The sequence below is a fragment of the Vidua chalybeata genome, chromosome 2 (genome assembly GCF_026979565.1).
Source record: "Vidua chalybeata isolate OUT-0048 chromosome 2, bVidCha1 merged haplotype, whole genome shotgun sequence".
Classification (NCBI taxonomy): Eukaryota; Metazoa; Chordata; class Aves; order Passeriformes; family Viduidae; genus Vidua; species Vidua chalybeata.
The window spans coordinates 61,537,597-61,552,003 of NC_071531.1; positions in this window are offsets into that span (position 1 = coordinate 61,537,597).

The window sequence follows — 14,407 nt, forward strand, 5'->3', positions numbered from 1 at the left end:
ATGACAGGAGAGCAAACACTTTAAGCTGGCTATTCTGGTCTGAGATTAAGAACTATGATTTGTTTTACCTTTGGAAAGAGTCTAATAAAAACATCTGTGAGGAAATATTGTGTGACACTTGAAATACTTGTATACCAGAAGACTTGAAAGTATTCTTATTACCAGAGATTCCAAGTACCTTTCTCTTCCTAGTTTCAGCTTTTTGCCTTTGAAGATATCTAAAAGAATGGAAAAACATTAGTAAAGTTCCTTTTCGTCTCTTCTCCTTTCCAGTCATAATAATATGCTACTTTTAAAGTTTTTGTGACTTATTAGAGAAACATAAATGCTTCTTTCTAGAGGTATAAAGAATATAGATACATATTCTTTATATACATAAATACATATACATATATTCTACATATACAATAAAGAGTAAATGGATACAGAGAAGCTTGCTGCCCAAAACCATTTCCCCCCTCTTTTTAAAATTAATTTTGTTCAACAACTTTTCATCTAGAATTTTCCAGGTGGTTTCTTTGCCTACAGCCAGCTGACAAAACTATAACTAATCTGAAAATAGTTTATAGAGCAAAAGATGGCAAAGGGGACACAAAGGAACAGCTCTATGGGTGCCCCCGTTCTATACACCTTGATTGATTGAGCCTGGTAGGAGTTTTGCTGCACTGGCTTGGCTGACCAAAGCAGGCAGAAACTGTATTTTTCTTGATGTATACTTTAGTGAGGCTACAACGTAGCCTAACAATTAACTGCATCCTCCATTACTTACAGGAGGAAGAGCTGTTTCTGTAAACCTAAATCTGCTGAAATTTGACTGTAGGCCCCTAATTATTGTGCTGAGGAAAAGCACACAGTTTTTTGTGCCTCAGGGAAGGTGCACCTTCCTCTCTTGTGAATGGCAAGTCCAAAAGGAATCCATGAGGTGCTATGCAAGGTTACAGCTTCCTGGAAAATATGGCACAAAAGAAAAAAGTTTACATTTAAAAACTAAGCAAATAAATAATGAAGCTATTTTGACTTTATTCAATTGGAATTTTAATACACAAACATTTACAACAATGACAGACTGGAAGGAAACAGTGGTTGAAAAAAGCTAGAGGGAAGGGTGTTTCTGGATATTTACTGTACAGTATAAAATGATTTATCTATTATCTATATCTAGGATTTCACAAGCTCATCATGGTATATGGAAAAGTAATAGCTGTGAGTCAGAGCCAGGAAAATAGCAAAATAGGGCCTGTATGGATAGTTGTGGCATTGGAGTTCCTGGGCTAGAAAGGATAGGTTGGATTCAATCTACACAGGGACTCTCAGCCAATATCATTCAGTTCCAAATGGAGATGTATCATTGCCCAGAGAGCTGGATGGGGTTAAGACCTCAACCAATCACTTGTGTAATTGGAGCTCCTATAAAAGGAGCTGGAGGAATAAACTTGAGGCTGTTTGTTGCATGAACCTTTGGTGTGTGCATGTCACCCCTGTCTCCGACCACTGACCCCACGGAACGTGGATATTAACATTACACATAGTAATCCATGGCTCTCTGTCTAGCAGGACCACAAGGTCTTTGTTGCAAATAGAGTCTGGTGACTGTGCTTGTCCATCAAATCAAAAATAATTTGAGATGTGGTGAGCGAAAGGAAGGCACATCAACTCTAAACCAGGATGTGAGAATAGTGAGAGAGGGTGAGTGAAATTGTGGGAGTTGATTCTTGTGGCAGCAGCTATCTGGCCACAGAGAGCAGGCACAGACTTTCCCAGGCATTGTCCTGGGAAAGGCTGTGAGAAGATCAGAGAAAAGAATGAGAAACAATTCTTATCTTCTCTTGCTGCACCTGTTGTTGTGAACATGTGGAATATGTTATGGAAATTTGTTTACCAAAGGGTGGTTTCTTAATTGGCCAATGGTGATGGTGTTTGGATTGAAGGACCAATTGAGTCCACTTGTATTGTGACTGCCTGTAAGAGCGGTGGGTTTTCTTAATAAGTATAATATAATAAAGTGATTGATCAGCCTTCTGAGAATCATGGAGTCAATGCTAATTATTACCTGGCTGGGGGCCTGTGAAGACAGATTCTTGCCTTTCTTCCTAACCATAAGTAGAGGGAGTACTAAAATATTCTCTACTCTGACTTCAGCAGGTACTCCCTTTATAAACATCTTGACGGTAAAATATTTATAAATCTTTTTAAAGTGGTGAGAAAATGTCTGCCTGAAATCTATCTCTGCATTAAAGCCTCAGTACCTAAGCAATTAGAAAAACATAAATCAAAACTGAATTTTGAACTGTTATGGAGTTTCAGCTTGGATTTGTTGGCTCAGTGTTTCTTTAGCTGTTCAAGTGTTTTCAGCTTTTTACAAGTACACAGATATCTCACAATAAGGAGTGGATAGAGTTGGGCTCTTTGTACCCACTTGGCAAAAAGGAAACAGAAGGAGAGGTAAAAAAAAACCCCTCAATTTTGAAAAGAACAAAGTACATATAATTATCAGTCAGTTTGTGATTTTAAAACATCTGTTGAATAAAGAATTGATTTCAGCAGTGTATTTATTCTCTCTGCTTTGCAGGGCTCACTTGAGAGAGGGGGAGGGTTACCTATATCATTAATATCTGCTAGGCTCTTAATTACTGCTCTTCTAGCAGATGCCTTGATTTCTTTTGCAATTCTTTGGTGCATACCTCCAGAAAAAGAGTATTTTGATTTGCCTTATAAGGCTTACATTGTTGAAGAGCTATTGAATTTTACAGTTCTCTGAAGGGGAAGGTAGGCTAGAGTATTGAGGTGTGTATGACTGAATGCTGCCCTTTAGCTTTCATCAACTTGTGTGCAAGAAGAAAGAAAAGAGAAAGCTACAGACAAGTATTTGCTGTATTTGTGGACATGTGTGGTTTTTCTTCTCTCAGAGATGTGCTTCTTTGCTCTTGAAGCAAATTGGACTACTTTTATTACTGAAAAAGTAAGGTTTTGTGTTATGTTCTAATGTACTGTGCACATTACTAAGGAGTTAATTGCTAGCTCTGTTCTGGAGAGTGCCTGCTTTACATGGAGATGAAACTGGGAAAGCTATGTGGTAAATAAAGAAATATGTTGGTCTTGTGATAAGCTTTGGTTTGATTCAGTTCTTCAGGCATAGGAACCCCATGAAATGTCTCCAGTGTGAACATACCTCCAAAGAGAGGGGAGAAGAATAAGGGTTTTACCCTTGGCCTACAGGGAATTGAGAAAGAAGGGGTTTTATTCTGATTGAGAGCTGTCTCTAGCATCTCTAGAGTGGATTCTATAATCCTGTACTGTCTTTGGGAAAGGCAGCTCTGTTTTTTTCTTACCCTTGTTGTTCTTTGGGTTTTGAAGCAGGGCTCCTGTAGCTCTAGAAGGTGTGGACAGCCCTAGGCCAGGTGGGGGGCAGGTGCCCTGTCCTTCCTTGCTCCTGCCAGCTCTCATGAGCTGAGGTTTGCAAGGACCAAGGACCCTGGGTTTGCTGATGCTTCTTCTGGCTGGGGAGCTGCTTTTATTTTTCCCTGTAAAGCTATTTTTATTGGTACAAGTAATTTCTTCAAAGGCCCAAGAATAGGCCTAGCATTGGCAAAGTTTGTGTCTATGAAGAGACTTCAGAACAGTATTGCTTTCTGTTTTCCAGGACAAGGTCTTCTGGTCAAAAGTTGTCTGTTCTGGCATGTGAAGTGCTGTGTGGGATTGTTTCTGGTCTCCTTCAGCTGGTATTGCTCCAACAGTAACACCTGCAGAACAACAGGCAGCTGGCTTCTTTTACCACTTCAATTAGACCTTTGATGTATGGGCACTTGTAAGCTAATACTGACCTGAATTTCTGATGGTCTGCTTGTTCAAGGGAAGAAAAAACTCCAGGTCTTTCATAACTATAGCTGTTGGTTTGGCTGTTTCAGCCTTTATTTGGAGAAACTTCTAAATTTTCTCTTAAACTTTCATACAAGACACTTGTGGTTGTGATTGTCTTCCAGTATGAAAGAAAAGAAAGGGAGTAAGAGGCACTTCTTAGAAATATTATCATTAAGTATAAGTCACAAAGGAAAAATAGAAGGAAGTAACACCATGAATGAACACAAATTATTTTTTACCTACTGAGATACACATTTTTTTCCTCCTACTTCTCTAATACTGTCGTTTACGTGACAAGGTTAAAATACTTGCACTCTCTAGTAAAAGCACTTTATACCTGCCAGAATCACTGCCATTAAAGTAATTTACATTGAGTTGCTCAACCAAAGAAGTTATGTCACCAAAAGTGCAGTAAGAATGCTGTAACTGCATCTAAACAAGAGTTGTTGACAATACAGGAATATTGAAAAAAATATTCTATCTCTAATCAACACTTATATAGACAGGAATTTCCTAAGTCAACCTGAACTGGAACTACCTACCCTGTGTGCATGTGACTTTATATCTATTGGTTTGTCTACCTCCATTCATATAGAAAGGTATACATTATTTTCTGTCAAAAAACATGTGGAATATTTTTTTTACATTGTGGAATATATTTTTATTGAAAGCTTTTGCTTTCAATAACACAACATAATTTACTTAAAAAACCAAAACCAACAACAAAACAGAAACAAAACCCCCAAAATAAAACATGAAAAAACAAAGAAAACCAACATCCTGTCCTCCAAAAAAAAAAAAAAAAAAAAAAAAAAACAACAAACCTCAAACAAACCAAAAAATAAAAGCAGGTCAAAAAGACACATTGGCATCAGTGGCCTAATCTTATCCAGAAGTTAAATACTGGGCTGTACTAATCAGGATAAAGCAAGAATCATTTGCAGGAGTAAGTTAAGTATCATTTATCTTAGAAATGCTAGATATGCATTTCAAAGTGTCTCTTAGCTTATAGAAGGAGCCCAAACAACCTTTTAATTGTGAATATCAGGTGTCATATATCTCCTTCCACCTAACTTTTTTTGTGAACTCAATGAATATAAATAGTGAGACTTTGAGCTAATGCCAAACTCATTGAACTGAAGGGAATCTCACCAGCTTCTAGTACTCTGCCTGTGTGGTGATGTGGACTTTTCCAAAGTGTGGAACAAGCCTGCCCCTGTTCTTCAGAATTCAGGGCCTGTTCAAACACCCAGCTAATATTTGCTGCTTTTTCCACCTTCTGTAGGAAGGAGCCCACCTCTGCAAGCCTCGGGTTCTTCCTCCGAAGGAACTGAGCAGTGTGTAGCTTCACTGGCATTGGGATCAGCTTTCTTCTGAAATTACTGGAAATCTATTTGTTTCTGATTTACTCTAGCACTGGTAGTAGATCCAGCAGCCAGTTGAAAGCTATCTGTGAGCTTTGGGTCACAGCAGGTCTCTATTGACCAGCAAAAAACATTTTGAGTGTTTGGTCTCTGTTTCATTTGCTGGTTTGAAGTCTGTGCTGCTTTGTATTTTCTCACAAGGTGTGACAGTCACTCATGAATGACTTTTATATCTTCCTGTGCCAGAAGCCATGCAGCACCTTTTTTTGTGAGCTTAAAAGACTTTGCAGCAAGAGTCTTTACAATTCTTTGTGCTGTGGCTGTGAACATTGTGAATTTAGGAACATTTTGTTCAAAGGCCAGGGCATATGCCAGCCCTGCAGAGGCTGGGTTTAAAAGCACAGTGTTTGTTACCCCAGGCACTGAAAGGAATTGTGTGGCACTGTGTTCTCATGGGATTTTGTGCTTGTTCATTTTTATCAAAATTTTTGTCTTTTTTACATATAAATAGAGGTAGATTTTACAAATACCTACTAACATTTCCAACTGTGTAAGCCTTAGATTTTGAAAATGATTTTGCTTTGGTTTGCTTGTTTCTTGGTAGAAATGATGTAGCTCAGAGAACAAAAGGAATGGCACAACTGGTGAACAGAAAATTTATGAACAGAAATTCAGTCCAAGTTGTTTTACTTGATGATGAAATGATCTATGAATGTATATTTTCCCTATATGACCAGTTTTATATATGGATCAGTAATATTCATCATAGAAAATCTGTTTTGTTCCCCCTTGTCAGCTGCTAAATAAATTACTACAGAATAATTTTTTTTGTTATTCAGATCTGTTCTGCACAGGGGTATCTGTGTACTGCTGTCACCAAATAATCCATTTTGTTTCTTTGCATCCAGTGTAGGTATGTGCTTCTGAAGTTTGAAAGAATGTGATCTTATTTCTTTGTGAAATCTACGTTTTGATGTTATGAAGGAGAAAAAATGTCTCTTTAGAAAATTCTGCTTCAAAACAATGTAGAAACTTAAGCTAAATGTTCACAACAGACACTTTCAATGTATCTTAAATACATTGAAATCAACATTTGATTTCTAAATGTCTAATGTAGAAATATACTGAGAGTTGATTAAAATACTTTCAAAAACATGTTGCTTGACAAGCACATTACACAGGCAACAGTCTTTTTGCAAACTACATTTCAATTCTTTGATAAAATTGCTTTGAAGTATGACACATTATTCTCCTGTCAGTGGTCAGAAATCTGAATAAATTGCGATGGATTGCAATGTTCAAAGGAATGAATACATAAGACAAGTTCTTAGCTTGTAACTTTTGCTATTTGATATTCAACCATAACTGTTTTATAACTAAAACTGCAAAAGCAGGAGTGAAAAACTCTGGACTTGCAGATAAATATAGATATGTATACATGTAACTAGATAATTTGGATCACCTGGAAAAAAGAAAAATCTATATAGTTTGATACTTTGCATCTTCTATGAAACATTATATAGATGCTTTGTTCTCTGTCTTTCTGAAATAAGTTATAGTCCATAGCAAATAGCTATGGGCAGTTATAAAAATCCAATTTATCATACAGTTTGTTAGTAATACTGATAAAAATTATTTGGGATGTTTTGGATAAAGGATTTTTAGGATAAATATGTTTGGCTGGCTGCATGCTGCATGAAGGATACTGTGCATTCAGTCACAAGGTGACAGGTTGCCATTCTATTTTCAAGGGCAAAAGAACAGGAATATTTTTGCTTGCTAATTATTGTCATTAGCAAGTTTAACCAAGGGGTTATGCATTGGTCATAAAACCCCAGTGAAGTAAGACTCAAGTGGTTTGTTCATGTCATCAGAATTCCAAGATAAATGTGTTAAAAAGGTTCAGCCATCATGTATTATATATCTACAGACAGTGCACATTTTTCTCCCACTGTACTTCGAGTGAGACTTCTCTAGATGCCAGTTATGGAAAGTGTGAAGTGTCTGGAATGTGCAAAAATAGAAAGTTCTGAATGCACTTAATAAAAGTTTAATTTGTGAGTTATATGAGCATAGAAATAACTACTGGTATGTGAAACCCAAAGGTGCATAAGTTCAGTCAAAGTTTTATATATGAACTTTTTACAGATTTCATTCTTTCTTGTGGTATAGGTTCTATATCTCTTTTATTCCTCTTTCCTTATGGAGTTCTTCCATTTTTTTTAAATGCATAAATTATTCTGCTTGTTTACAGCAGGCCTTAAACCAGTCTCTTATTCAAACAGTGTTTCAAACAGTTTATCTTTTATGCCAGTATGCTCTGGTGGTGTGGGGGTGTAATGTGTTTTGTTAGTATTTTTTTTTTAATTGTTTTTTTTTCTCTTTTTCTTGTTATGGACTTTGGGAAGGGTGTCCTGTACAGATCTTACATCTTTCCCTAATTTGATTGCTTTGTTTCTGAGTTAATTATTTCCCAGACTTTCCTTTTGCTGTGCAGGATTTTATCACAGGCTCTTTGCAGGCCTGCCAGGACTCAGCATGAACTTCCTGTGAGTTTTGGCTTGTCTTGCTCTCATGGTAGGGAAATCTTATCAATCACTGTCCAGCCCATGTTTTGATGTTTAGTGTTACAAATTTATAAAGCTTAAAGAAAAGATGTTGATGTAAGTAATACTCTGTGGTTTGTGTGGTTCCCTAATTTCTCTCAAAGGCTCCCATGTCAGTGAGCATTATATTTATAGACAGGCAGGACCAAATTTTGGTGAGTAACAGTGAGCAAGTACTGAAGAGTAAAGTAAGGCATTATTACTATAGCAGTATTCTGAAGGTAAGTTGGAAGCAGATGGACTTGGGTAAAAACACAGAATTTTGTCATGTATCTGTTATACAGGCATCATTAAAATTGGCATTTTTCCATTTTTTCTTTTTTTTTTTTTTTTCTGGATACTGAAGTCCTTTTGCATAGCTTGCCCATTATTCGCCTTTAGAGGTATTCTGCATGGGAGGGATTTGGAATAGCTTGCTGACAAGTATCAGCTAAAAGTCACTCTCATTTTAAACTCCACAGGAAACATATCCTTGTACCTTCAAGTTGTGATTGAAGAGTTCTAGACAGAGCAGCTGTTTGCTAAAAGTGCATTGTATTTGCTCTGGTAAGAGCAGAAAATCACCTTTTAAGAGAGGCAATTTCTCTTCCCATTGGACCTGATTTTGATGTTTCCCCTGGTGTAAGTTGGGAGTAACACAAAGATGCTCTTCCGTTGCACTGAATATGAAAGTAGAAAAAGTGAAGAAATAACTGTGTTTGCTGGATCTGAGAAAGTAATTCTCTGACCTCTGGTACTATTTATTTCTTGTCAGATTTCATTACAATTCCTCAATACAGTGTTGGGACAGTGTAGTTCTACTGTTCACAGTCATACCTTTTTCACATCATGACTGATTCAATCTATATACTCGTGCAAGCACCAGTGTCCCCTGACTTCAGTTTCTCTGCTGACTGTACCTTAAGGAAAGTTATATCAGGTCTTTAACACTTTTAAAAACTGTAGGACTTGCTCCAGGTTCAGAGCCTAATTCCTCTCCAGTGCATGTGTGGCCTGACCTAACTCCCAAGGTGTAAAAGGCAGTGTGCTCAAGTGGCAGACTGTACTACTTGGATAAAGTTAAAAGAGAAGGCAGAAAGTAAGAACTCAGATTTTGTGTAGGGATTGAAAAGATATGGGAAGTTCTGGTAATGTGTGGAAAAATGAGAAATCATATCTAAGATATATGCTGTCTTAGGGGACACAGTGACTCAGATCAAGATAATGTGAGGAGGAGGTGAATAAGAAAGAATGAGTGTTTATTAGCCCAGGGGGCGGATCCTTCTATTTCTTTCCATAGAACAGGTGCCAGCAGTAGGTGCCCTGAAATGTCATGGTTGGTAACTCAGCATTCAAGGATTGCTTTCCTCATGCAACTAAACATTCTAATGCCTTTCATGCTCTGTTATTTTATACACATGGAATTAAAAATCTTTTATCTATACTGCTGAAAATGTCCTTTATGGCTGGCTGCAGTTTTTCATGTGTATTACAGGACATAACATCTAAAGGTGCAGTTTGGAAGAGGCTCCATCTGTCCTTTGTTTCCTATGATTATTGTGCTCTTTCAAGTCTCACTTGCCTCACTTGAACTCTACATGTCAGCTGGACTGGCTGACATTTGAATCTGAAAAAAAGAGCAAATGCACTGTTAATAGGAGGAAAAAGAAGTTGGAAAATCCATTAATGTTCATCAGAAAATATAAGGCAAGGAAATTTATGGAATAAGAAAAACTAGGATAGAATCTTCCTATATTGTGTCAAGGCAAAAATAATTAAATTCACTTTCACACTGTTTCAAGAGGTGGAGTCAGGGATGAAGGGCACAAAATAACAAAAGATACTATATAAAAAATTAATCTTTTCTTAAAAACTAGTAACACTGGGAAATTGGCAAGGTAGAGGGGCAGCTTTGAGGCATACTTGAATTTTGTAACATTTTTGTAGTATTACTTGATTATTTTCCCCTATCTTTGATTGATAGGAAAAAGCTGTGAAGCATAAGAATTTTTTGGTAGAATGACTTCTAAAGGTCTGATAAAAACAGCAACTCTGTAACTAACTCTGATAGTTCAGACTGTCTAATTTTGATGTGATGAAAATTTGTTCCTTGGCAATTATCTTTTTCTGCTCTGACTTTACTTTGTTTCCTTGCTATTCTAGTTTATGGACTTGCTGACAGTGATGGCTGAAGATTTTTCACCATTCCGTGAGCAGTTTTTACCTTTTTACTGGTATGAAGAAAGGTTTTTGAGGGGTAATATTAACTCAAAGCAAGTTGTTCTAACTCTACTTCTTCTCTTTTATTTTCCTTTTGTTTCCCTTCTTCTTTAACCTAGGACTTTTGATGGTCTCCACTCTAGGTTGTATTTATTCCATCTACATTTATGATTTTGGTTTCAGTGTCTGAAGGGAACGATCATAATTAAATACAGTCCAAGTAATTATTCTGACTATACTGCAAGATATTTTTTTTCTAGAGCATTGTGGAGCTAGGATTAACACTCCCCCTGAGTACTTTCATCTAAAATCCTCTCTGTTCCAAGAACAGTTATGTTTAATATAAGCTGCTGAATATAGACTTCTGTTAAAATGGGAGATTTGTCTGTATGCTGACAGACTGGAATTATGTTTGTTTGAAAGTTGTTGCTTTTCCCATTCTTTAAGGTCCAACTGGACACATTAAATTTTGTGATCTTTGCTGCTTTGATCATTCACAAGGGAAACCCTTGGGCAAGAAAGAAAATGATGAAACTGGATGTTTATGGCGTATGGAAGCCTGGACTTGTGAGCAGTGTTTCTTTACAAATGGAGCCCTTGGAAAGCCTTAGAGAGGTTTTCACATGTGCAGGCTCATGTACCTGTAAATGCATTTGATAACTACCAGGTCACATAAAAAGAAACAAATTATGTTGTGAAATATCACAAACTGTTTTAAAATGCAATGAAGTTTTTTTTTTTGGTATTGCTGGCAGTACAGGAAAAGTTAGAACATGTGAATATGTGTTGATATAAACGTTTAGAGATTTATGTATACATTAAATATAATATAATTATTATCTACATCTCTTGCCTAAATAACAAACCATACTTAATAAACTACAGACTACAATATTAAGATAAGTACTTCCTTTTTTCATATTTACAGCAAAGTGGAATAAGCTGTTCATCATGATCACTGCCCTGCAGAAATTCAAAATGTTTCATAGAATACACAGCATGGACACTAAAATTAAGAGACTTGGCAAATCACCTCTTGAAATCAGTGATAATAATAGGTATTTTACGAGGGAAAACTGTTAAGAACTTGATGAACTAAACTTTTCTCAAAAGCAGTCATAACTTTTGAAATATTACTGAATTTTATATCCAGGCAGTTTTTAAAAAGTTCAGTGGAAATGAGGGTTGGCTGCCTGTTTGAAGCATCCATTAGGACTGGATGTTCTGAAGTGCCCCTCAAGCCAACTGTGCTCCACAGAGGGAAGATAACAAGTTGTGATAATTTCACTCACAGGTAAAGAGCAATATATGCTTGGATATTCTACTGGCAAGGATGTGTTGTTTTGGTTTTTTTTAATTGTTAGTTTTCATTTCAAGTATATACTTTGTCCTCCTGATTCAGTGCAGGGTACTTTTTTGTTAACCAGAGATGAATGCTAAAAATGAAGAAGTAGTAGTACTTTAATTGACACATCTCATTGACTCTCACACATTCCTTGTCCTTGGGGTGTCTGAAGATGTATATGACCACAGAATTACTGGTTATATACATTAGATATGTATATTATATGTATTATTGGGGTGGGGAGGATCCACAACATCAGCTATCCTAGAACTCCTGCTGAAGCAGATTCACTTAGAGCAGGTCGTACAGGATCACATCCAGGTGGGATTTGGATATCTTCAGATAGAGGCAGGATGAGAGTCAGAGATGAATCAAAATGCCTGTCCTCAAACTGATGGTTCTAAAACACAATGCAAGCCTTCACAACAAAATGCTTCCTATGAATAATGGAGAAGTCTGGTATGAAAAATTCCTAGATTCATAAAAACAATTAAAAAAATGACAGAATAACCTTTATTCACTGTAGTCTGCTAGCTAAGAAAGAAAAAGACAGGAGCATAATATGAAGTTCTATTTCCTGACAACCAAATCAAAAAATATCATCCCACTGGGCACACAAATACACAGTTTGGAGGAAGATATACAGGTGAGGACTGTACATTGCATCCTGTTCCTTCCCACCAGGGGAGGTGAGTGTATTTAAGGGCCTCATCTCTGTGAGTTACTAATGTGGGCAGGAATGGTGAAATGATGCAAAGCACTGTTTTTGATCTCTGTCTCCACTTCTAATGGTGGTTAGTTTCTGTGGCCATATTGGCTTATTTAGACAGCATTTCTGTATCTGCTCTCTGCACAGCTGGGTGTAGTAATCCCTGGTGAGCAAACCATCATTGTTTTCCATTAGTGAAATGCTGCTGTTTGTGATAACTTCGGAGGGGTGGAAATATCCCAAACTCCTGGGAGACATTGTCTGATACTTGCAATAAACTGTGTGGGTTTCAGTTTTTTATTGAAGGCTCTCAGAGGAAGTCTTTTTATAAGCAATCTTTGGAGAATTAAGTATGAGAATAAGTGATCTTTAGAGAACTAGCATACAAACCTCCAAATCTGAGATGTAGATATCTGGGCCAGAAAACCTGAGTTCACGAATCAGTGCATACGTGTGGTGCTGACAACAGATTATACATGTGATGGCCATAACTTCCCTGGCCTTGTGAGCAGTGTTTCTTTACAGATGGAACCCTTAGAAAACCTTAGATGTATACATATATAGATAATATAGTATACATAGATAGTATAAATATGTATAGATGTATACATATATATGTATGTGCGTACACATACACAGGGCATTCATACCAAGCTGATTGTGATCTCAATTAGATTTCTTTCAGATAACTCTCTGTAACTGGATCCCCTGGTTTCTGTGAACATTCAAACCATTTACACATGTAAGCTGTCAGGTCGAAAGTATTGCATCAGTCACTTCATTAAAAAAAAAAAAGTTCGCATGTGGAGAGGCTATGTATTGGTAACACTTAGAAATAATATTGAAGCTGAAAACTAATGTTATAATTCGGCCCTAGCAGTTGTTTACATTTCCAGAGGGCAATGAAGGAAAATAAACCCCACATTCATATCAATGTTCATTATACTATAGTGAGAATAACACAATGGTAAAGACAATAAGAAGAACATATAATTTATTCTTTTCAGTCTTTTTTTCATCCCCTCAGGTTTATAATTTTCCCCATAGCTACATATTGGAACAGTGGAGAAGTGAGGTGACAACTCTATCTTCTGTGTAAAGTGTCTTTTTAAATTTTTGACTACTTTTTTATTATTATTGTTATTTTATGGAGACCAGGGTTTTTTTAGTGGCATTGCTGAGATGCCTGTTACCTTTAGTTGGTGCTGAAGATGTGAAACAGTTCAGAAACCAGTTTTAATTCAAAATTAAACTATTGTCTCTGAAAGCATTAGCTCAGGAGAGAACTTAGTCAAAATAATGTGACACTTTCTATTTCTCCACTCTTGCTAAAACTTAAATTAAGAATCTACTTTCTCAGTGACCTCTCACTTTTCAAAAGCTTACAGCCTCAGTTCCCTGCCTAGCTATCCCACATTACAAGTTATGGCTGGAATGGTTACTTTTGTAATAAAATATTCTTGAAATGTAAGTATCTTGCTCAATGTTATGTCCAGGGAAGCATGAAAATTGTAATAAGATAAAGATTTACTTTGTATTCTTTACATTTACAGTTTCAAATTCCAATTACAAAAAAAAAAAGGACATTGCTAAAATATAAACAAATATCAAGTTATCTGCAGTGTCTTGTTTAAATTTAGTAACAAATGACTTTTTTGAAAAATGTATTTTCTCAACCCTCAGAAGCTTTACTCAGTGGGAAAGAGTAAGTATTGAATAAGTTCTTGTGATGCAGACAATTAGAATTGCTTCTAAAAAAGCTTGCCTCTGCTTCTCTCCTTGCTCAACGACACATATTAACAGAACTGAAGTAATAATGGGAGAGAGAAAAATGAGATTTGAGAATCTTGAAGAGTAGCAGTTTGGCAGTTCAAGTTAGACAAAACCTGAAGTTTCTTCTTTCTGTCTCTTCCTTGGTCAGTGTGATGTAGAATTTACTGGAGAGTGTAGAGTATTTTTCTGAATTGTTAAATGTGGGTTGCTGTGGATTCCTGAGTTTGATACATACAAACTTTTTCCTTCTGTCCTTACCTATGACAAAGTTGACAAAGGTGACAAAGATGTCATTTCTGCAACTGGCTGTCCTTCTTAAAGAGCTTTTTGGCATACACAACATAAGCTCTTTGTAGTTTACTGGTGTAGGCAGCATATTTTGTGCCTGCAGGATTCTCACTGTTTGCTTTTTTTAATACATGTAGAACCATTATGTGGGCAGACTTGTCTTCTTTTGATGTTCACAGATTGTCCTCAAGATGATAGCCCCTTTTCACCTGTTGGAAGAAGAGCGTTTGCTTTTCCCAAGAAGCTTTCTTGTAGTTTCTTATCT